Genomic DNA, 25,256 nt, shown 5'->3' with positions numbered 1-25,256 from the left:
TCTGGGATCAGCACCACTGCTACCCCCGTTTCATAAAGGTAGAAGCTGAGTCTTAGAAAAATAACACACGATTTGCACGAAGACAGTTTGTAAACGACGGTCTGAACCCAGATTTGCCCAACCCCAGAACTTGCATTTTTAACCCTAACCCTAACCCTAACCCTAACCCTAACCCCTAACCCTAACCCTAACCCCTAAACCCTAACCCTAAACTCTAAACCCTAACCCTAAACCCTAACCCTAACCCTAAACCCTAACCCTAACAACCCTAACCTTAACCCTAACCCGAACCCTAACCCTAACCCTCTAACCCTAACCCTAACCCTAAACCCTAACCCTAACCCTAACAACCCTAACCTTAACACTAACCCGAACCCTAACCCTAACCCTCTAACCCTAACCCTAACCCTAAACCCTAAACCCTAACCCTAACCCTAAACCCTAAACCCTAACCCTAAACCCTAAACCCTAACCCTAACCCTAACGACCCTGACCCTGACCCTGACCCTGGCCCTGGCCCTAACCCTAACCCTAACCTCATAGTGTTGCTGACCCTTCCATTGATATAATTGTATGTAATTGAACTTATTCAATATATCTATTAAACATCTGCCCTCTGCCCAACACCCTCCCAGGTGTTGGAAATGCAATGAAAATACTCCATAAGGTGCGCACCTGGTGGGCACATTGTTAACAAAAGGCTTTTACATTTTCACCAGTAGTTTCTCCTTAAGGTCATCACTTGCCAATTAATGACCATGCTGTTTAGGAAGCTCATTAAACACCCAGGAGTCACGGTTCCCTGCAGGCTCTCCCGTTCTCCCTCGGGCACTCTTCCACCCTCTCTAGGTTTCAGTTTCCAGGAACTCGAGCCTATTGAGAGAGTGCGGAAATAGCTAATCTGGTTTTTGGATGATAGACCATAAACCAGATTTAAAGAAAAATATGTCATTGCTGGTTTTCATTCAAACAGACAGGTATAATGAAGGAAGGAACCCCTCTGGCCCTCCAGGAGTTGCCTGGGAACCTAGTCTGCGAAATACTTATACATCAAGAGATGGCTCTGAGCTGGAATTCTACAAAAGAAGAGTAGAGCAACCCAGTACAGCTTTATACCCCCTCAGCCGCAGGAGGAGAATGGCTGCAGGCTACTGAAAGCCAGCAGCATTGACAAATTAACTCCCCCCAGCCTTTGCCAAACTACAGTGGTACCTCTGAGTTCTCTGTTTCCTTCTCTATTCTGACTCTTTTCTCAATAAATCCACATTTCTTAATATAGTGTCACAGTGGAAGCAAAACAGACCTTCAATTTTCAGACCTCAATTTATAAAGCAAAGGTTCTAGGGGTTTTGTTTTTAAATTAAAGGACCACATCATTTGAAAATTGTACAGGTTCTAATTCTTCAGTTCCAAGACACCAAACACACTGCATGCGGTCCCCATGGAAAGGCCCCTCTCAGCAGAAGTGCCACCGATTCCACAATGAAAGGGCAGCAAGGTGCCCTTCTCCCTTCTCTGCTGCCTGAATGGCCCCCATGTTTTTCAATCCATGCCCCCTGGCAAGTTTCTAAGGTGAAATTCTGAGACCCTTCCCTTTCCCATCCCAGCAGGTGTCCAAGGGCCGGCCCGGGCTGGAGACGTGCAGGAAGCAGAGCTGGGCCAGCTGGCCAGAGTGGGGTTTGGGGGTTCTCAGCAGGAGAAATCACCATGCAGGATAAATCCCTTGGCCTTGCCATAAGCCAAGGGCAAGTCTCTCAGGGCTACGGGCCCTCTCAGGTTCTCCTTGCAGATACCTCGCATGGGGCACTTGGCTACTTGGGAAAACCGCGCGGGAGCGAGCTTTACACAAGCAGATGTTTTGTAAAATTGAACGGGGTAGGCTCGGGCCTGTCCTCAAAGCCTCTACTCAAAGGCGAGCCCTTCCTGCGGCCGCCAGGTTAGGGGGCTCCGCGACTGTGCCGAACAGCTCTGGTGTGAGTCGTGGTTCCCTCCTCCACCCACCCCCACGAGCCCCCATCCCCTTACCTGCGGCCCGCGGGCCTCCGCTCCGCGCTCGGATGCCGCTGGGGTGCCAGAGACCCACGGGAGGGGTCGTTCCCAGCCGGCGCCGCGTCCGCGCGGCACAGCACGGTCTCGGCACTCCGGGCACGGGCGCCTGGGGCCGGGCGTCCCCTCTCCTGTGAGCGCGAGGCAGGAAGCGGCGCCCCTGCGAGGCCGCTAGCGATGCCCCGGTGCGCGGGCCCCTGCGGCGCGGAGACCGCTCCAGGCTGGACTCAGCGAGGCCAAGGCCGCCAGGACGAGCGCTTGCCGGGACCCGGCTCGGGCGGCGGAGCTGCAGGCCCCCACAAACAACCCAGTTTTTTAAATGGAAAAAGGACTTGAAAAGACCCTTCTCCAGATAAGACATACAAATGGTCAACAAACACCTGAAGAGATGTTAAACATCGTTAGTCACGATGGTAATGCACATTAATACCACAACGCCGTACCCCTCCACAAACACTAGAAGGCCTATAATCAAGAGAATTAAAAATAACAAATTTTGGCAAAAATGTAGAGACATTGATACAGAGTTTCCCATGGGGAAAATGAATCGGTCCAGGAGATGGATGGTGAGAATATTTGTACAACAATGTGAATGTAGTTAATGCCACAGAACTGTATACTCAAAATGGTTTAAATGGTAAATGTTACTTTTAATCACAATGAAAAGAATGAATGAAGCACTGATGATACATGTTAGAACATAGATGAACACTGAAAACATTCTAAGTCAAAGAGCTCATGCAGAAAAGGTCACCCAGGTCATACTTAGCTCGTGTGTTTTAAATCCATAAAGGTTTTGAAAATGAGGGAAAGTCTCAGTAATGGTTTCAGAAAAAGAAAACTGGATCAGAATGGGAAAAGACATTTCCATAGAGTTGCGGAGATGGTGAATGTTGAAGTGGGCCCGTGGATAGGATTATAAGGTAGAACCATAAAATTTCGTCTTTGGGTCTTTATGTTCTGGTTCCCTGGGAGAGGACTCCAGTATTGCATAAAACACACTGGAGTAGTTTATGTGAGGTGGTGTATTTTGTACTGCTACTTATAGTTTTTTTATACACTTGAAATTACTGGGGAGTACATTACTTTTCAAAAGAACCAGGTCAAAACCATGCCCAAAAAAAGCAGAGAAGACATCCAACTTCATAATAGAGGCCAAGCCTTAACCAGATGCGGTTCACCTAAAGTGGTGACGCTCATCATTCTTGTAGGGTCCACGCGTTATTAACAGGCACCATGGGAAGGTTATATTAGGAGCCACTGTGTCTTGGGTGCTGTGGATGACCTGGCTGTAGTAGAAACAGTGGGATTTCTGAATTCTAGTCTCCCACATCAAACCACCAAAAACCTGTTAGAACTAATAAACGAATTTAGTAAAGCTGCAGGGTAAAAAATCAGTACACAAAAATCACTTCTCTTTCTTTTTTTTTATAAATTTTTAAAAAAATATTTATTTCTTTATTTATCTTTGGCTGCATTGGGTCTTCGTTGCTGTGCACGGACTTTCTCTAGCTGCGGCAAGCAGGGGCTACTCTTCATTGCGGTGCACGGGCTTCTCATTGCGGTGGCTTCTCTTGTTGTGGAGCACGGGCTGTAAGACAGCAGGCTTCAGTAGTTGTGGCACACGACCTCAGCAGTTGTCGCTCGCGGGCTCCAGAGCACAGGCTCAGTGGTTGTGGCGCACGGGCTTAGTTGTTCCGAAGCATGTGGGATCTTCCCATACCAGGGCTCGAACCCGTGTTCCCTGTATTGGCAGGCAGATTCTTAACCACTGAGCCACAAAGGAAGCCCTAAAAATCACTTGTCTTTCTATACACTAATAATGTGCCATCAGAAAGAGAAATGAAGAAAACAATCCCATTTACAATTGCATCTAAAAAATACCTGGGAATAAATTGAACCAAGGATGTGAAAGCACACTGAAAACTGTAAAACACTGATAAAACAAACTGAACAGACACAAATGAATGGAAAGCTATCCCGTGCTCATGGATGCAAAGAACACTGTTAAAATGTCCATTCTACCAAAAGCAATGTTCAAATGCAAAGCAAGCCTGGTCAGAACTCCAATGGCATTCTTCACAGAAATACAGCAAACGTTCCTAACATTTGTGTGGAAACACAAAGGCCCCTGAATAGCCAAAGGGAGTTTGAGAAAGGAGAACAGGTTGGAGGCATCTTGCTCCCTGACTTCACACTGCATTACGAAGCTACAGTCACCAAAAAGTGTGCAGTTGGCACAAAAACAGGCACACAGACCAGAGGAACAGGACAGAGACCCAAGAAATAAACCTACGGTTATGCGGTAAGTTAATTCACAAGAAAAGAGCCAAGAACATACACTGGGGAAACAACAGTCCCCTCAATACATGGTGCTGGCAAAACTGGACACCACACACCAAAGAACACTGCACTCTGTCTACACCACACAAAAACTGGCTAAAAACCCAGTGTTCCACATGAAGCCCTTCCTCTCCTGGGTCCTCTGAGGACAGACACCCTCAGCACTCAACTAGACACAAGAACCTTCTCCCCCACTTTTCCTCACCTTTTCTTTTAGCAGCGTCACCTCCCAGCAGGTCCAGAGGAGACCTGCCTCCTGTCAGCGTGAACTGGACCCCACAGTGTCCCAAAGCCCCAGTGGGTCCTGAAGAGACCCGGCTTCTGCTACATCCATTCTGCTGTGGAAATTCAAATTGAAATAGAGCCAAATGACCCATGAATTCTCCAAAATAGTTAAGGAGCAATTAACTAGAAACCGTAAGAAATGAAATGATTATAGACACAGACTTATTTTTTTTAAATATTTATTTATTTAGCTTCACTGGGTCTTAGCTGTGTCACACGGGACCTTTTTCTTTTTTAAGTTGCAGCATGCAAACTCTTAGTTGAGGCACGTGGGATCTACTTCCCTGACCAGGGATGGAACCCAGGCCCCCTGCACTGGGAGCACGGAGCCTTAGCCACAGGACCACCAGGGAAGTCCCTAGACACAAACTTTAAAACTTATGCCAAATTCACACAAATTTATTCACAGACATTTCAAATGCAAGGCTATGAAAATTACAGAGAAACATAGAAGAAAATCTACATGACCTTGGATTTCGTCTATAGATCACGAGCTTTGAGTTTTAACATACAAGGCCAATCACAAAAGAAAAAAATATGGTGGACTTTATAAAATTAAAGATTTCTACTCTCAAAGACCTTATTCACAAAGTCAAAATGAGGCAGGAGATAAATGGTCTCCAGCCTACGCATTTACAACTGGCCTCCGGTTCACACTTCCTGGGGTGAGAAAAAAATGGGCTCCTGGCTGGACATTCATTACCAACCCCCTGTTTACTTTTCCTGAAACAAGAGACAAACGGGCTCTAGGACTACATATTTATGACCGGACTCCTGTCTATATTTCGAGGTCTGCACCTCGATATGAAAACCAGCAACAGAAATAGGGTAAATAACCAGACATTGGACATTTTTATGGGAGGGACAGAGTGGGACTAAACCCTGTTAAAAGATCAAGAGGTCATGTATTTCTCATCCTTGGGGCAAGGGAAACATTGCACATGTGCAGAAAGGTTCCTTGGGGGTCAAAAAGGAAGGGGCACCACCCCAAAATAGGTGATGCTAAGGTCGTCCCACAGGCCTCTGGGTGGTAATCCATCTTGGAAAAAAGTTGCACACGCATGTTGGGGAGGGTCCTAGGGCAGGGCAGGTGTGGAAAAAGAAACCAGATAATTGGCCAGAGGTGAACAGAGACCCGGAAGAACTGCCCTATATAAGTGACTTAACCGCCTCTCTACTGCACTCCTCCTCATTAGGGAGAGTGTCCACACCCTTTCTCTCCGGGTGTGCATCTCTGCCTTGCTTCTGTCTTAACTAAACAAACGGTTTCTCTGTGTGCTCTCCCACTTGTTGCTGTGCTATGTCTCTAATAATAAACTTTGTACCTGTTTTTACAGTTTTTACCTCTATGAGAAATGCATTTTTCACTGGGGGCAAGAGCTAGTGGGGGTGGTGGCTAGGATTCCTGGTTTTCATCCAGGCTCCCCAGGTTCAATTCCTGGGCAGGGAATGAAGATCTCTCTTCATGCCACCACTCACTGCTGCCTCTCCAAGATAAAAAAGACAAGCCACAAACTGGGAGAAAAATACTTGTAAACCACATATCCAGTAAACGACTTGGACTCAAAATGGACAAAGACCTCTAGAACAACCCCATTTTAAAAATGGGTAAGGATTTGAACACACACCTGGCCAAAAAAGATATACAGCTAATAAAAATCATACAAAAATTATACAAAAAATCATATACTATTAGGGATTTCCAAATTAAAATCGTGAGCCATCACAGCACACCTACTAGGATGGCTAAACTCCAACAAAACCATGGCAACACCGACTGCTGGAGGGTGAGGAGCAACCCCTCATCATGGCTGGGGTGCAGGCACAGCCACTTGGCAAGACAGTTCCGCAGCTTTTTTCCACAACTAATCAAGCCTCCCCTCGGGGTCCAACAATTATGCGTCCAGTATATAGGCAACTGCTTTGAAAATCTATGTCTAAAAGCAGACAAGGATGCAGTTATGCACAGCAGCACTATTCATAATGGCTAAAAACCTGAAGAAATCGGGATATCCTTCACAAGATGACTGCATAAGCAAAGTGGAGGACATCCATGTCAAGGCGAGCAGAATACACCACGCCAATATATGTCTCTCTGGCATAAGGATTATTTCAGTCTCATTCAAAAAAAGAAAGATAGAAAAAACTGAGTAGAGACTGACCTTTTATGAAGGACATTTATAAGGAAATCTCCATTAGTAACGGAGTGTCCCTCTTTGCACCAGAAATAGAAGGATGATTAAATCTCAAGTCACTCTTATCAACGGAGAAGTCCCGACTTAAATCTGCATACAATACCTTTGTTTACTGTGCTTTGCATGATAACCTGCCACTATTGGCTTCCCCCCTTCCCCAAGGTCTTTTGTTTTTATCTGAAGATGGTATTTGGTATTTAAGGTGATGGCTTTGGCCATTTCAGGGACTGACTCAATTTTTCTGGGTAGCTCCCCTGTATACAGGAGGTATACATGCTGTTAAACTTCTGTTTTTCTACTGTTAATCTGGCTTTTATTAGACGGCGGGGGTGGGGCTCAACCAAGAACCTAGAAGGACAGAGTGAAAATTGTTTTTCCTCCCATACACATGCAATGGAATACTACTCAGCAGCAGAAAGGAATGCACCATCAGCCTATGGAAAGACATGGATAAATCCTCAGTATATACTGCTACGTGAAAGCATCCAGGCTGAGGAGGCTGCACACAGTATGACCCCATTGGTGACATTCTGGGAAAGGCAAAGCTACACAGATGATAAGCAGATCATGGGGTGGGGGGTTTGAAGTGTTCCATGTGACACTCTAGGATGGATACCTGTCACTATGCATTTGTCTAAGCCCACAGATGTGTATAGCCCAAGGGGCCAATCATAATCTATTCAAATTTAGTTATTTACAGTGTAGGGGTATTACAGGATGGAATACTCAAGGTGACCGAATCTAACTGTATTAGAAATGCATGGAAAAATCTCACTGTAGGGGATGGGATGAAAGGTGCTGACCTAAGTTAACTGTGGAAATGAACGCAATCTCTAAACTAAATGCAAAATGTACACAAACAGTGGACTTTATTTTATGGAGTTCTTTCCAGGGTGTAGCAGCTAACAATTCTGAAACCTCTGCACATGTAATCTGGAAAGGAGCAATGCATAGGTAAACGGCAGATAGTGGGCACCAAGCTCCTCAGTGTGGGAGTGGGAAGTTACAGATAAGCAAGGGGAGAGCCTCTGCCCTCATAATACTTGGCTGAGCTTCCTGGGAGGATGGTGTGGGGAGTTCACTGGCCATAGGACATGCACAGATCTTTACACTGGGAAGGCTGTGAAGACATAGGAAACTCACACCCCATCTTTCCAACCATACCTGCTGCAAACACTCAGCCCTCTGTAATCAGCCAGTTGCACCTTTTTAGACATTCTTGCCCCCAGGCACATAAAGGAGCGTGAGGGTCTTGCATTACCTCTAAGCTGTCCCAGAATCCAGGCCCTGGGGGATGGAGCCAGGATGGGGGTGCCTGGGCTCCTGACCAGCAGGTGAGAGGAAGGAGGAAGACCAGTCCGGAGGACAGAGGTTCCCTCAAGTCTGTGAGCCCTGGAGCCCTGATCGGATTCACCCCCAGTGGGGACATGGGTGGGGCCTGCAGTGGTTCTGTTTTCCACCCGGGCCCCTTTGATGAAACCATGGCAGCAATGGGCCCAGAAGTCTCCTGGTGGTGTTTCAAACTGACACAGCAGTTTTACAAAGGAACAGGGGAATGAAGCTGAGCTCCTGACGGCCACTTCTTCTGGCTCTGAGTTGCTTCTGTCAGGCCCACAGACACATCCGTGGAGTCTGCTGTAACCCACCTTCCCCAGCCTGGTCTTTCCTCTCCCTCCCTGCGATGAGTCCCGTGACATTTCCAGCCCGGACCCCTCTCCCAGGCCAGACACCTCTGTCCAGTCACTGCACCCCCATCTCACCTTGGGGGCTAACAGGGCCCTCAGGGGACCGGGATCCTGCAGCTCCCCACACCCAGGAGCAGCCCCACCTTCCCTGGTTGCTGAGCCCAGACACCGGGTGTAACCGAGCAGGACCCTACGGGGCCTTCCCAGGACAGACCCACCCCCCCATATCCTCTGCTGTATCTCCTCTCTGAAGTACCTGGATAACAGCATCTGATGCACGCTTCCTGAGTTGTTTTACAGACTTCTACCAGATGGAAGACATTAACTACTGTACTTGATGATCAAGAGCCCCCAGACCTACTGGCACCTAAGGATTGATACTGTTCACCACCCTGTTACCTCACCATCAACCAACCAGAGAATTGTGCACCAGCTGATCTCATACCCTGCGACCCCCTCCTCCAAATTCACAGTAATTCCCCTCTACACCCACAGCCCTGGCTCAAGCCCGATCTAGTGCCTGGTTCCTCCATCAGGCCCTGGCAAATCTCCCTGCCCCCACAGTGTGTCTCACATCCCACCCCAACGTGGTCTTTCTGAAGCATAAACGAGACTGTGACTCTCTCCCACATGTAATCCCCAAATGTTTCCCCACTTTCGCTAGGGTATCTGCTGGGAGAGACATCTGCCAAGGCCCTGAGAGTCCCCGGCATCCCCACGAGGCTGCTGGCTCCTGGGTTCCCTGACAATGAGCACCTCAGCCGGCCAGGCGACACGGCAGGAAACCCCAGAACCGCTCACCTCAGGAGGGGACTGGCACGGCCACGGCCTGATCAGAGAGAGCCGAGAAGGGCTCCCCAACTGGGACACAAACACTGCACGAGTGGCCTCTCCCTTAGCTATCGCATGATCCCCATGGGACCTGAGGGAAGGAAGGACCGAGGCACACTTGGTTCCTAAGGAGGATGGGATAGGCTCAGTCACATCCCCCCAAATTCACATGCTGAATCCCTAAACCCCGGGACCCCAGGATGTGGCTGTATTTGGAGATGGGGTTTTTAAAGAGGTGATCAAGGTAAAATGAGGTCACTAGGGTGGATCCTAATCCAATAAGACTGATGTCCTACCAGAAGAGATTAGGACACAGAAGATCATGTGAGAAGATGGCTGTCTACACACCAAGAAGAGAAGCCTCAAGGAAAAACCAGCCTGCAGACACCTTGATCTCAGACGGCATCCAGGACTAGGAGGTAGGTCTGTTGTTCACGCTCCCCGGTCTGTGGTGTTTGTTATGGCAGCCCCGAGCAGACTCACACACAGGGTAAAGAAGGTCTCACACTAGATAGCCCACTCTCCATTCCCCTGTATGTGAGTTACAGTAGCCTCAGGAACTGAGGAAGGTGTGCCCGAGGAAAGGCACAAGATATGAGATTTTAGGCATAACACGACTGCACTGATATCTTTTTTTCCTTCTTTAAAGATTTTTAAAATCTTTATTTAATTTATTTTTGGCTGCGTTAGGTCTTCATTGCTGCACACGGGATTTCTCTAGTTGCGGCGAGGGGGGCTTCTCTTCACTGCGGTGCGCGGGCTTCTCATTGCGGTGGCTTCTCTTGTTGCGGAACATGGGCTCTAGGCGTGGGGGCTCAGTAGTTGTGGCACACGGGCATAGCTGCTCTGCGGCATGTGGGATTTTCCCGGACCAGGTCTCGAACCCGTGTGCCCTGCATCCGCAGGCAGATTATCAACCACTACACCATCAGGGAAACCCCATGACTGCACTGATCTTAAACGAGCCTGATCTACATTCACACGAGATGCTTTTGTCCTGTATATACACCCACATTAGCACCTTCAGTCTCAAGGGCAGACCTTTGTCTTCACCACCTCCACTGAGAGCATTACCTTAATCTGCTCTGAACCACCTCCTATAGGATTTCCAGAACCACAAAGCATCAGAGACTGCATGCTGCTGTGTAATCATGTTTCACAGGACCAGAGGCTGTGCGCCAGCTTCCGGGTGACCCTGCCACAGCAGAGCCGCCCAGCTGTCCACCAGAACCCACGTCCCTTTCTCCTGTTCACAGCCAGCCTGCACCTCCCAGCCTTCCCACCCATTGCAGCTCCAAATGGAAGTGCTGGAGGTGGTGAGGACCTTGGCCAGCCTGTGTCCTAGGATGGAGGGCATGGTGCCATGTGGTCACCCCATCCCCTGCTGGTTGGAGCCCTCCACCTGAAAGCAGGGAAGAGAAACAAGGAGGACAGAGCCTGGGCCCCGACCCCCACCTGCCCTGAACTATCACATGAAGGGAACACAGACATCTTGAGCATCAGACTATTTTGGGGGGACGCTTTGTTCCAGTAACAAACCTTTGCTTTAAAAACCAAGGTGCTTTACAGATCCCTCCCCAACTGTAACAGAAAGTGAGGCTTAATTTCATCATAGAATAAAGTTATGAGGAATTTACAGGCCAAAGAAACTTAGGTTTGGGATACTCAATTAGTGAAGAATCTAAACAGAGTTTGGGCTTGGAGCAGTAAATTAAAGAAGTACCAAGGGTTGTTCACATAGGCTTCTGCACCTTTCACATGAGAGACTTATTTCCTGCTTTCAAGGAGCTAGAGAGTCAGAGTGTCCCTCTTGCACCAGCCATTTATTAAGGAGCTGTAATTCAAAGTAATCGATATGCCACTGTGGAGCAGCCCTCCCTGAGACCCAACAATACACAGAGGTGGGAATACATGCATATATTTCCTTGCATTATCACCTGAGCACTTTCAGCTCCTATATGTAACTTTTTCATAACATTCTCTAGTAAAAGGAACCAGAGCTCTTTGAAATTATGGCTGACACTAGGACTGACACAGTAAATATATGAGCCAGGACAATCTTGAATCTTATATCAGAAAAGAAGGAAGTATCAAGAAAAAAAATCCACAGAGTGGAATGGTGTCAAAGGAAAACAGGAGCCAATGGAAAGAGCTCTCAATAGCCAAAGTAGGAATGAACTTAGCAACAAAATCTGGACTGCTGGATTATAACAAAAAGTTAAAAAAAACAAAGAAAACAAACAAAAAAACCTGTCCACAGGTGTCCATGCTGGTAAAAATAAGTAACTGCATAGGGTTTTGTTTGTTTGTTTGTTTTAATCAATAAGGTTGAATAGAAATCTCCTATGTGGAAGTCCCAATAATTCATGTGGACACTCAGCCATTCATGGATTGTGGAGGTGGAGATAACTCCTGTCTCCATAAGTGCTGCTTCCCAAAGTAGCTTCCTCCTGAAGAAGACACACAGTACGGAAGTGGGAAAAACTTAACTTCATTGTGGGGAAATCTGACAAACTACCTCAGCCAGGTGACCAAAGTTAATAGTAACAGTGATAAGTTGCCCTGAGAGCCTGTTCCCTTGATATAAAGTGATGAGAAAGCACTTTACCTCTGTGATCTGCTTACTCAAAACGCATAACTCAAGCCTAATCCTGAGAAAAACACCAAGTAAATTCCAATGCGGGACAGTCAACAAAGTATCTGACCAGTACTCCTCACCAATGTCAAAGTCATAGAAACAAGGACAGTCTGAGAAACTGTGAAAGCCCAGAAGAGCCTAAACAGACATGATGACTAAATGTCACATGACACACTGGATGGCATCCTGGAAGAGAAAAACTTAGAATGAAGGAAACCCAAATGAAATATGGATGTCAGTTAATAAGTGACAATTCAGATGAAAACTAGAATGAGAAACCTATTGCATCACACTAGAAATCTAGAGGAAATGGGTAACTTCCCAGTAAAAACACACATTAACAAAACGGAACATAACAAAGGAAAATACAAACACAACAGTTAAGCCACCAAAAGACCTCTTCCCCCTTTTGCTTGTCCTTCCATTGTTCCGGGATTTCGCTCTCCTTGGACAGGGAAGGAACAGAGACACAGCAGTCTGGCAGTTCCCCTAAGTTCGGACCCTGCTCAGTGTCTTCATCTCTCCCAGCCATGCCCCATCCAGTAGGGCACCCAAGGGAGTCTCAGGGATTATTCGTTCTGATGTATCAGCTATGACTTTTTTGATTCCAATGGACTGGACACACCTACTAAAGTAAAATAAAACATTATTTTTAAACGATAGAAATAAATTAATAACTGCAAGAGACAGGTTTAAGAGTGGATTTGGACCTGGCAGTTCTGGTGGCTCACTCTCTTGCAGTGTGATCTGGTCTCCCTCCAATCCTTTGTGCTGCTAAATGCCTTTGGGTGGCCCCATGCACAGGAACACTCTCTCTCACTGCATCCAGGGCTTCCAGAAACTGCAGGCGACACCCACTCAATGTCCATTTTAACAGAAAAGAAGAGGTTCAGTTAAGGTCAGGGGCTGTGGTCACCCATCCAGGGCTCTTGCTGTCCTCCCTTGATGGCAGGAAGCTCTTCCACTAGCTAAAATAGCAACTTTGCTGTTGGTGGTAAACTCAAGACTCTTGCTTTGGGCATTGGGGCCTCACATCAGAGGCTGGCCCTGATTGCCAGTGTACCTCAAAAGGCACACAGACTTCATTCGTGTCCCTGGGAGGTGGGAGCCCAGGAGTCACACCTGCCCTCTGACTATATTAATCACCCACCTCCACAGAACACATTTGCTCATTTCCCAGTCTCTGCTCTCTCCTTTACAGAGAACAGAAACCAAACGGTAGGTGGTAAGGAAACTGTTACTCAGCGGAGCACTGTCTCAAGGATGATTCTATACCGTGGAATCCACAGTTGGCTGGCTTTCCGGAGGCCGCAGGGACTGGGCCCGGATGCACGTGGCTCCTGGAGACCACGTGGCCTCAGAGTGAAAACACCAGCTGGGAAGCCACTTGCTCCCATACCTTTGATTTTTAATGAGTATGAATGTCAAAGGTTTGCAACAACCCGAAGGCCAGAGGATTGCAGGGCCACGGTCTGCTGTATGCTGCTTGTGGCCAGGGCCACACTCAATGTCTGGAGGGTTACGTCCTCTCGGAAGGCTGAGAGGCTATGAGGGAGGAGGCCCTTTTCTCAATCACATGGATGTAGGGAACTGAAACATCCCAAGGGGCCGTCTACGCTGCCCAGGTAGCTGTTCAATTGCCCAGCAGCAAAGTCAGCACAGCGATTGGCCACAGGGGCTTGACAGGGCCCAGGCAGGCCTAAGCTGGAGGACCACAGATGCCTGCCTGGATGGTCAGGGGTCAAGGGATACTCTGAGATTTTATTATCTACTACTGCCCACTCAAATGGGACGAAGGATGCAGCCAGTCCTGAAGGGCACCGCCAGCCCTCAAGAAGGCAGCATATAGGGGCTGGCAGCGCTACAGCCTTGCATGCATGCCAACATGTCCCACTGAGCGCACTGCGTGTCAGGGCTGGGCTGGAACCTGGGTCCGGCCCCACCCTCCCCATGTTGGCGGCGGGGGACCTTCCTGACTTCTGAGGCCCTCCACAACCACAGACTGAGGTTAAGTTGGAGATGAAACAGCCAGCAACCAGAGCAGACATTTCATTCATCTTCTTTAAAGTCCAGGATGCGGAGAGGAAGCAGAGGCAGAGCAGAAAACCAACAGTCCAGCTCGACCCCGCGTCACTTGTACCAGGTGAGTCCCGTCCATCGTGCAGGCTCAGATAGAAGAGAGAGGGGAAGGCGAAGCAGGCCCATTAGATCGTGAACACTAGGTGTGTAAAGTATGAGTACTTTCTGGTTTTCTTTATATTTACAGGAATTTCTATTTTTCAATCATTAAGATACACTATTAGTAAAATAAAAAGATTAAAATTGTGTACACCTTTTCACACGCCCCTCACTAAATGTGAATTCTCTAGAAGGTACACATCTTCTGAAATCTCTTCTTACAAGAGTCACGGATTTACTTACTAAAAGCTGGCTGGAATCAACACAGGTGACTTTGCAGTTTTAGGATTGCCTGGGTCCGTGGCTTGCCGGGCTGCAGTTCCTACTTTCCAGCTCTGTAAGATGCAGGTGGAGAAGCAAGGGTGAGACCTGTCTCTCTATGAGCTGTTCAGCTAGGACTCTGAGGTACCTACCTTGTGCAGCACGTGGTAGCAGAAGCACGGGTCACAGCAGGAACAGAGTACTTGGTCTCGGCCCTTAGATGACCCAGAGTGGACATTACATACTCAGCCAACAACCAGAAAAGAGAGTCCCTTTATTAAAAAAAAGAAAAAAAAAGACTTTCAGCCAGCACCTGGGGTTCACCCAGGCCCGCTCTGACCTTCTGTTCCCCCTCTAATACAGGCCAACAAGATAGCTCTCGGCAAAACTGTGTCCCCACTGACCTCCCACCCACCTCAGTCAGGTCTTGCTGAACCCAGAGCACCAGGAATGCTGACCATCCTTGCAGTTTGGGGCCCCAAGGCTATAAGCTCACCCCAGTGGGCCAGCTCTCTGGGGTCCTTCCGGCACACTCCCGAGGGGAGTGATGGGGACGCAGCTGGAATCTGAGTCGCACAGTCTGCTCATTTCACCTTCACTCGTTACGAAAAAGGTCTTTACCCATGAAACATTCACCCCACTTTTGGTCCTTTAAAAAAACAAATTTTCTTAGGAACTATTACACCAAAGTATCTTCCGGAAAGCAAACGTTCAGCAATAAGATTTACTTCAGTACAATTTCATTTTATGTACATACAAGTGTACTTAAAGAGGACCATGTATAAAATGAGATGCCTAGTTTGCCATTTCTTTGAAGTCTGAGGCACCTGAGGTTTATGATTGTTCCTTTCATAGAGTACTGTATTCCTGCCTTTATCTCCAGACCCAAGGATGGGGAACAAAGGTGAAACAGGTCTGCACACTGCAAAATGTCTTCAGAAATCTGCAAACCCAGCTTCTTACAGGAGTTAAAGGTTAAGGACCAGGACAATGAAAGGGTGTGTGGGGGAAGGAATAGCAAGTAACCAAAACAAGGTGTCTGCGACCAGCCCACCTTCTCTGTCAGGAGCTGCACCTGGAGCTGGTCTCTGCGTTTGGGCAGCCCTTGTGCTTCACAGAAGCAGTGCTGAGCCAGGGCGGAGGAGCTGGCCACAGACACCACCTGCCAAGTACCCACTCTCAGTCCTGAGCTAAGCTTAAACCATAATTACATTTATTTGCTTATTTACTGTGACAGGCAACGTGCTCAGTACTTGGAGTGACTATATTCCCCCCCATTTTATTGTTTTAAACCACTTTATGAAGGTATCATTGACATACAGAAAGCTGTACATGATTAATACATGCAACTTTGTGAGTATGGAGACAGATTACACCCATGAAACCATCACCACAATCTACACCGTAAACATATGTGTCATTCCAAAGGTGTCTTCCCGACCTATTCATTCCTTTATTTATTATTATTCCTATTATCATCATTCTTTGTGTGTATGGTAAGAACACTTAAGATAGGAGCCATCCTCAGTAAATTTTAAGCACACAATACAGTATTGTTAACTACAGGCACCATATTTGAGGTATACAGCAGAACTCCAGAACTTGTTCATCTGGCATAACTGAAACTTTGTGCCCTTGGACTAGCACCTCCCAATTTCTCAGGGACTCAGAAGGGGTGACCTGTTGCCTCGGGCCTTGACAGCTGGGAGGAGGCAGAACCTTGGCGTCTTCCTGCTCTGTCCAGACCTGCGCGCGGTCTGCAAATGCTCTGCCCCTGGCCGCAGCCCCTTGCTCACACGCCCTGGTGTAAAACCCCAAGTTTGGACCCCAGGCCACCTATGCATGAGTGGCAGAAACCCTTCCCCAGGGACCTCCCTCTGCCTCCTTTTTCTAGTCTTCTCCCTCCCATGCCTCTCCTTGCTCCCCCGTGAAGAAGGAGCTGGTGGAGAAAAGCGAAGCCCAGCGGCTACAATGACACACACACACACACACACACACACACACACACGCGTGCACACACACACACACACTGCTCCCTGCGGTGACGGCTGCTCTGAGTGGTCGGTGCGTTCACACATTAAGCCTCATGACGACCTCGGGAGGGCAGTCCTCACTGTTCCCCCATTTCACAGATGAGGGCCCGAGGCAGAGGACAGCAGTAGCGCATCCACCCTCACACAGGATGAGGCCCAGACGCCCCTAACCTGTGGCTCACCTTGCTCCAGCCACAGCCGCTTCGGGTTCTCGCAGACTCTGCTGGGTCTTTTCCACAAATCCCTTCGACACCTACAGGCTCTTAACTAATCTACGAGGGCAAGTTACTCAAGTTCGTCTGAAAAACACCCCCCCGCAGGTTTCTAACCAGCTATGAGCACGGGAAAAACTGCAGACAGATGGGAGAGCCCAGGTTACAGAAGAGGTTGAAGCAGCTGCTTCGTTGGCACAGTAGGAGAAGGGAGAGCTTGGCAAGGAAAAGAAGGTGCGTGGCTGGGAAGGAGGGGCGTGTGGACCCTCTCAAAGCCCCGTCCTCCACTCAAGCACAGACTTGGACCAAGCCCAAAGCAATGTGAGGACTCTGCAGTCAACAGGTTGAAGAAGGCGTACACCCTAGACCAAGGCCAAGTGCCAGCCAATGTCTTCAGAAGGGAAGAAAAATATAAAGTAGGCGGCTCTGCTTGGAGTCTTTGAGATTGAGCTGCGAGGGGCAGACCCCAGCATCATGCCACTCCAGCACATGTTCATGCCCAGAGGTACCTTCTCCACGGGGAACTGTGGACATTTGTAGAACATATCTGCCCTTTTTCTCCACAGAAGAAGAACCTGAGAGTCAGAGAACTGAAGTATCCCATGGAGGAGCACACACCGTTTACAGGTTGTAAATAGCTTCAGGAGGTCACCACTGCTGACCAAGCCCCAGCTGCATGCGCATTTAGGCACACAGGTGGGTCAAGAGTCAGGCAGGGTCCTTTTGCAAAGCTGCCTCGCTAAGCTTCCACTCTAATAAGGTTTTGGTTACAGAAATGCATACGCATGGCAGAAGTTTTTAAAATGCAGAAGATAACTGAGAAGTAAAAATTCCCTGTGATTCCCTCCCAAGAGATATTACCGCCACTAACCTACTGATCCATCCATCTCCTTTCAGCCTCAGGCTGAGCCCCTCTGACCTGGATGTCAGTCTGGCGTGGAAACCACACCCCGCACGACTTCTCGATGTCCAGTGCGGAGTGGCCAGCGTGCTGGGGCTTGGGGATGGGGTGGTCTGCGCCTGGGAGAGCCCTCTGAAGAGGGCAGCTCCGAAAGGCCCAGGCCGCGGGGCACGGTGTGAGGCTGTGTCTTGGTCACACCTCTGCTGCTGACCAGCGGGTCCCGGAGCCTCGCGACTCAGGAGCGCTCCGCACAGCAGCCGCCACCTCGCTACTAATCAGCCTGATTCGTCTCTTTCTACCCCAAATACCACCCTGTGCATTACCAGTGCCGCCAAGACCACGCCTGCTAGCGCCAAATCCAGCAATCCCCCCTCCTGGCTTTGCAGACCCTGCTCTACAACAGCGGGGAGCGTGGGGGCGAAGCGCACTCTGAGTGCACAGAATTCGGGGAGCTAACGAGGCCCTCAGGCCCCGACCCCTAAAGCCAGGGCACCGGGTCACTCACCAGCAGCGGACAGCAAAAGGCCCTTAAATCGGAGCAAGCTACAGGAGAGGACCATCGCCCCCTTGTGGGCAGGAAGGGGGTTGGGCTGTCTCCTGAGCTTCTCCTGGAGGCCAGCATTGCCACGTGCATAGGTTTCTCACCCTCAGCACTGCTGACATTCTGGGCTGAATCGCTCCCTGTGGTGGGCTTTGTCCTCGGCATTGCAGTGTGTTTAGCAGCGTCCCTGGCCACCTGCCACTAGCCCACCCTCCAGACATTGCCAGGTGTCTCTGGGGAGGGAGGGTAAACTGTTCTGTTCAGGGACCCCTGCACTCATCCTGCCGCTCTGGCCAGCCCAGGGGCCACCGCGCCTGCAGGACTCACCTCCTAACCAGGCATACCGCGGAGGGGGGGCGGGGAGGGTACAGGCTGGAGTCTCTTCTCCACCAGAGTTGGCATCCAAAAATCCTAACTGCTGATTCTGCAACTCCGAATGAGGTTGACATTTCTCCCCTCTCTTATCAGGGGCTTGAAAACAATTTATCTCTCTGTGGTTTCATTATTAAATCCCTTTTCTTTCTGATGAAAATGCCTTTGGTCCCTAAATACATAGAAGTTTAAGATTTTAAGTGTACTGCTACTTCTATTTTAGATACTGATGACTATGAGGGCAAACCTAGGCCTTTTGGGAAACACATTTTTCTGGGTCTATAACATGTTTCCTTTTTGATACTGGGGGGCTCGGGTAGCAGTTTGGGATGGATTATTTGAAGCCAAAGATTTGAGGATTGCATCCTTACACCTGCCTATTTTCCCTCTCAGTCTCCATCTGAAACGAGCCTGGATACATGGACAGTGTGGACCTCGGCAGCCAGGATCTCAGTGAAGGGACGCCGCTGGCTGAGCTCTGTCCGTTAATGTGAAGGGCAAACTGCTCACCCCTGAACCTCTCCACCTTGGACCAGGTGTCGCATTGCAGGGAAGGTACAACCTACAGACACTTTTATTGGCAGACCTCTTTAAAGATTTCAAAGTGGGGCCACATGGTGTACGTTTGTTGCCAGGATTTCGCCATGCATACGGGAGGGTAGCGCTGTGGTGCCCACCTTACAAATAAAGAAAGCTGAGGCTCACTTAAGTGGCTTGCCCAAGTTGACCTAGATTCTGGTCTTTCATGGGATGCCTGCAGGACACACAACAGGAATATAAGGCCTCTACACACTCCCAACACCTCTAATGAGATGGCTTCTGCCGTCAGGCCCCCATTTCCCAGCGGACACATAGCACACTTACACGTGCTTCCTAACAAGTGAAAAGAGACACGAGCTACACACTGGGCACTTCCCTGAATCAGCATCTCTACACGGGGTGTTCTGTGTGTAGCGAACTGCCTCAACTAAGGAATGCCTGAGTTAGACCTCTGGGCCTGTGCTTGCTCCAAAAGCCTGCACTGTAACACGAAGAAATGTGCTTTACTCACAGCTGGAACACCAGCCGACGTTCCCTTGGAGGCAGGGTGACTTCAGGTAGGAAGTCCTAGAAGGAATGCTTAGCAGAGTGCTTTTTCAGTGCAGCTCACAATAGGGCAATGAGGCACAATTCCATGGCATGTTAGACGGGGTAGAAACGTTTTCCTAAAGCTGCTGGAGTGCTGAAGAAATCTAGTTCTCTCAAGTAAGACTGTAGCATGTTGCCCCTTGCTCGGCATACACAGAGGGCATCTGAAAGGCCAACTGACCTGGCTGTTGCTCAGCAAACATAGAGGGGTCTGGGGGTACTCAGGGATCTGTAGGGAAAAGGGTGCCAACCGGGGGGCTTAGGAGTCCGGAAAAGGGTACTTCCTCTAAAATAAAGCAGAGGAGTGACTAAGACATCATGGAAGCAGCTGCACGACTCCCTTTCTGCACGGCTACTCACAGCATTACCTCGAGGCCAGTACTCACGTTGAGTTTCCCTTTAGATCTAGAGCGCGGCAGGATGAGCAACACCCCGGCAATGGAAGCACCCACCTTAGCTAGAGAAAACTCATTTTCTTCCCAGAGCCATGCCTACGGTGGCTAGTGGCCTGTCAACTGCAGTCAATTTCAAGTAGCTTAAAGGCAGCATGAATGGAGCTTTCCAAATGGGAAAGCAAGGCTAGTTCCATCAGGCCCCCATTTCCACGGGCACACGCAGCATACATCCCTGTGCTTTCTAACAAGTCCAAACAGACACAGGTTACACAGTGGTTCCTTCCTTGAATCAACTCGTCCAAGCAGGGTGTTCTGCCAACAGCAAACTGCCTCAACCAAGGAATGCCCCAGCTAAGCCTCCGGGCCCGTGGCTCTTCAAAAGCCTGCAGTGTTACACGAGGAACTGGGCTTTAGTTGCAGTCGGAACGCAAGCTGACATTCTCCTGGAGGCAGGGTGACTTCAGGCAGGGGGTCCCAGATCGAATGCGAAGCCGAGGGTTGTTCTCAGTGCAGCTCAGACTAGGGCAATGAGTCACACTTGCACGGTATGTTGGACCTGCTAGAAAGGTGTTCGTCGACCAGTGGGAGTGTTGAGATATTCAAGCTGTCCCAAGAAAGAATGCAGACTGTTGCCCTACACTCGGCATACACAGAGTGGTTCCAAAGGGCTACGGGCCTGGATGTGGCTTAGCAGGCCCATGGGGGCCTGAGGGTACTCAGTGTTCTTGCAGGGGATACGGTGCCCACGCGGGGTTCCTAGATGTCCTGCAAAGTGTACTGACGTTAAAATAATGCAGAGAAGGGGCTACGGCCTCCTGGACACTGCTGCACGCCTCCGCTTCTGCATGGCAATTCAGAGCCTTACCTCGAGACAACTGCTCACGCTGAGTGTCCCGTTAGCGACAAAGCATGGTAGGATGCTGACTTTCTCCTCGAGCAGAGTGACTTCAGGTACGAGGTCCTCGAAGAATCCTAAGCAGAGTGATTTCTCATGGCAGCTCAGACGGGGGCCATGACGAACACTTCCATGGCACGTCGCACTGGTTAGAAATGTGGTCCTGAGGCTGTTCCAGTGCTCTGGAAATGTAGCTCTCCTTAAGGAACGAGCAGTGTGTTGCCCATCACTCGGCATACACAGAGGGCCTCCAAAGGCCCGACCTTTGGGCCTCGATTTTGCTCAGCAGGCCCACAGGGGTCTGGAGGTACTCACTGATCTTGGAGGGAAAATGATGCACACCCAAGGGGCCTAGGAGTCCTGAAAAGGGTACTTCCTTTAAAATAAAGCAGAACAGGGGCTTCCCTGGTGGCGCAGTGGTTGAGAATCTGTCTGCCAACGCAGGGTACACGGGTTCGAGCCCTGGTCTGGGAGGATCCCACAGGCCGTGGAGCAACTGGGCCCGTGAGCCACAACTACTGAGCCTGCGCCGCTGGAGCCTGTGCTCCACAACAAGAGAGGCCGCGATAATGAGAGGCCTATGCAGCGCGATGAAGAGTGGCCCCTACTTACCGCAATTGGAGAGAGCCCTAGCACAGAAACGAAGACCCAACATAGCAATCAATCAATCAATCAATCAATAAGTCTTAAAAAAACAATAAAAAATAAAAAAATAATAATAATAAAGCAGAACAGCGAATAAGACCTCATGGAAAGAGCTGCATGCCTCCCTTTCTGCGCGGCTACTCAGGGACTTACCTCGAGGCCAGTACTCACGTTGACTTTCCCTTTAGCTCTAGAGCGTGGCAGGATGAGCTCCACCCCGGCCATCGAAGCACCCGGCTAACCTGGAGAAAACTCATTGTCTTCCCAGAGCCATGCCTACAGTGGCTAGTGGCCTGTCAACAGCAGTCAATTTCAAGTAGCTTAAAGGCAGCATGAATGGAGCTTTCCAAATGGGAAAGCAAGGCTAGTTCCATCAGGCCCCCATTTCAACGGGCACACGCAGCATACATCCCTGTGCTTTCTAACAAGTCCAAACAGACACAGGTTACACAGTGGTTCCTTCCTTGAATCAACTCGTCCAAGCAGGGTGTTCTGCCAACAGCAAACTGCCTCAACCAAGGAATGCCCCAGCTAAGCCTCCGGGCCCGTGGCTCTTCAAAAGCCTGCAGTGTTACACGAGGAACTGGGCTTTAGTTGCAGTCGGAACGCAAGCTGACATTCTCCTGGAGGCAGGGTGACTTCAGGCAGGGGGTCCCAGATCGAATGCGAAGCCGAGGGTTGTTCTCAGTGCAGCTCAGACTAGGGCAATGAGTCACACTTGCACGGTATGTTGGACCTGCTAGAAAGGTGTTCGTCGACCTGTGGGAGTGTTGAGGAAATCACGCTCTCCCAAGAAAGAGTGCAGTCTGTTGCCCTACACTCGGTATACCCAGAGTGGCTCCGAAGGGCTACGGGCCTGGATGTGGCTTAGCAGGCCCATGGGGGCCTGAGGGTACTCAGTGTTCTTGCAGGGAATAGGGTGCCCACGCGGGGTTCCTAGATGTCCTGCAGAGCGTACTGACGTTAAAACAATGCGGAGCAGCGGCTACGGCCTCCTGGACACTGCTGCACGCCTCCGCTTCTGCATGGCAAATCAGGGCCTTGCCTCGAGACAACTGCTCACGCTGAGTGTCCCGTTAGGAACACAGTATGGTAGGATGCTGACTTTCTCCTCGAGCAGAGTGACTTCAGGTACGAGGTCCTCGAAGAATCCTAAGCAGAGTGATTTCTCATGGCAGCTCAGACGGGGGCCATGACGAACACTTCCATGGCACCTCGCACTGGCTAGAAATGTGGTCCTGAGGCTGTTCCAGTGCTCTGGAAATGTAGCTCTCCTTAAGGAACGAGCAGTGTGTTGCCCATCACTCGGCATACACAGAGGGCCTCCAAAGGCCCGACCTTTGGGCCTCGATTTTGCTCAGCAGGCCCACAGGGGTCTGGAGGTACTCACTGAACTTGGAGGGAAAATGATGCACACCCAAGGGGCCTAGGAGTCCTGAAAAGGGTACTTCCTTTAAAATAAAGCAGAACAGGGGCTTCCCTGGTGGCGCAGTGGTTGAGAATCTGTCTGCCAACGCAGGGTACACGGGTTCGAGCCCTGGTCTGGGAGGATCCCACAGGCCGTGGAGCAACTGGGCCCGTGAGCCACAACTACTGAGCCTGCGCCGCTGGAGCCTGTGCTCCACAACAAGAGAGGCCGCGATAATGAGAGGCCTATGCAGCGCGATGAAGAGTGGCCCCTACTTACCGCAATTGGAGAGAGCCCTAGCACAGAAACGAAGACCCAACATAGCAATCAATCAATCAATCAATCAATAAGTCTTAAAAAAACAATAAAAAATAAAAAAATAATAATAATAAAGAAGAACAGCGAATAAGACCTCATGGAAAGAGCTGCATGCCTCCCTTTCTGCGCGGCTACTCAGGGACTTACCTCGAGGCCAGTACTCACGTTGACTTTCCCTTTAGCTCTAGAGCGTGGCAGGATGAGCTCCACCCCAGCCATCGAAGCACCCGGCTAACCTGGAGAAAACTCATTTTCTTCCCAGAGCCATGCCTACAGTGGCTAGTGGCCTGTCAACAGCAGTCAATTTCAAGTAGCTTCAAGGCAGCATGAATGGAGCTTTCCAAATGGGAAAGCAGGGCTTCTCTGGTGGTGCAGTGGTTGAGAATCTGCCTGCCAATGCAGGGGACACGGGTTCGAGCCCTGGTCTGGGAAGATCCCACATGCCGCGGGGCAACTAGGCCCGTGAGTCACAACTATTGAGCCTGCGCGTCCGGAGCCTGTGCTCCGCAACAAGAGAGGCCGCCATAGTGAAAGGCCCGCGCAGTGCGATGAAGAGTGGCCCACGCTTGCCGCAACTAGAAAAAGCCCCTGCACAGAAACGAAGACCCAACACTGCCATAAATAAATAACTTAGGATTTCTTTAAAAAAAAAAAAAATGGCAAAGCAAGGCTAGTCCCATCAGGCCCCCATTTCCATGGGCACACGCAGCATACATCCCTGTGCTTTCTAACAAGTCCAAACAGACACAGGTTACACAGTGGTTCCTTCCTTGAATCAACTCGTCCAAGCAGGGTGTTCTGCGAACAGCAAACTGCTTCAACCAAGGATCGCCCCAGCTAAGCCTCCAGGCCCGTGGCTCTTCAAAAGCCTGCAGTGTTACACGAGGAACTGGGCTTTAGTTGCAGTCGGAACGCAAGCTGACATTCTCCTGGAGGCAGGGTGACTTCAGGCAGGGGGTCCCAGATCGAATGCGAAGCCGAGGGTTGTTCTCAGTGCAGCTCAGACTAGGGCAATGAGTCACACTTGCACGGTATGTTGGACCTGCTAGAAAGGTGTTCGTCGACCAGTGGGAGTGTTGAGATATTCAAGCTGTCCCAAGAAAGAATGCAGACTGTTGCCCTACACTCGGCATACACAGAGTGGTTCCAAAGGGCTACGGGCCTGGATGTGGCTTAGCAGGCCCATGGGGGCCTGAGGGTACTCAGTGTTCTTGCAGGGAATAGGGTGCCCACGTGGGGTTCCTAGATGTCCTGCAGAGCGTACTGAGGTTAAAACAATGCAGAGCAGCGGCTACGGCCTCCTGGACACTGCTGCACGCCTCCGCTTCTGCATGGCAATTCAGGGCCTTACCTCGAGACAACTGCTCACGCTGAGTGTCCCGTTAGCGACACAGCATGGTAGGATGCTGACTTTCTCCTCGAGCAGAGTGACTTCAGGTACGAGGTCCTCGAAGAATCCTAAGCAGAGTGATTTCTCATGGCAGCTCAGACGGGGGCCATGACGAACACTTCCATGGCACGTCGCACTGGCTAGAAATGTGGTCCTGAGGCTGTTCCAGTGCTCTGGAAATGTAGCTCTCCTTAAGGAACGAGCAGTGTGTTGCCCATCACTCGGCATACACAGAGGGCCTCCAAAGGCCCGACCTTTGGGCCTCGATTTTGCTCAGCAGGCCCACAGGGGTCTGGAGGTACTCACTGAACTTGGAGGGAAAATGATGCACACCCAAGGGGCCTAGGAGTCCTGAAAAGGGTACTTCCTTTAAAATAAAGCAGAACAGGGGCTTCCCTGGTGGCGCAGTGGTTGAGAATCTGTCTGCCAACGCAGGGTACACGAGTTCGAGCCCTGGTCTGGGAGGATCCCACAGGCCGTGGAGCAACTGGGCCCGTGAGCCACAACTACTGAGCCTGCGCCGCTGGAGCCTGTGCTCCACAACAAGAGAGGCCGC

General features: G+C 49.9%; 1 protein-coding gene and 1 long non-coding RNA gene across 3 annotated transcripts in view; one reads left to right on the top strand and one right to left on the bottom strand.

Annotated features, from left to right (window-relative positions):
- The window catches only part of LOC132350467 (myosin-13-like), a 1,192,166-nt gene that overhangs the window by 17,886 nt on the left and 1,149,024 nt on the right, over positions 1 to 25,256 (top strand).
- Positions 9,581 to 17,276, bottom strand: LOC132350644 (uncharacterized). Of its 2 annotated transcripts, none has more exons than XR_009497971.1 (3): positions 14,959 to 17,276; positions 14,445 to 14,734; positions 9,581 to 14,189 (listed from the first exon to the last, which is right to left on the bottom strand). It is a non-coding gene; the product is annotated as an uncharacterized LOC132350644 (long non-coding RNA). The 2 variants fall into 2 exon arrangements; XR_009497972.1 differs by having other exon boundaries at positions 9,581 to 14,536; positions 14,615 to 14,734.

This window comes from Balaenoptera ricei, chromosome 16 (assembly GCF_028023285.1).
Source record: "Balaenoptera ricei isolate mBalRic1 chromosome 16, mBalRic1.hap2, whole genome shotgun sequence".
NCBI classification, from domain to species: domain Eukaryota; kingdom Metazoa; phylum Chordata; class Mammalia; order Artiodactyla; family Balaenopteridae; genus Balaenoptera; species Balaenoptera ricei.
This window is presented reverse-complemented; position numbering and strand designations above follow the sequence as displayed.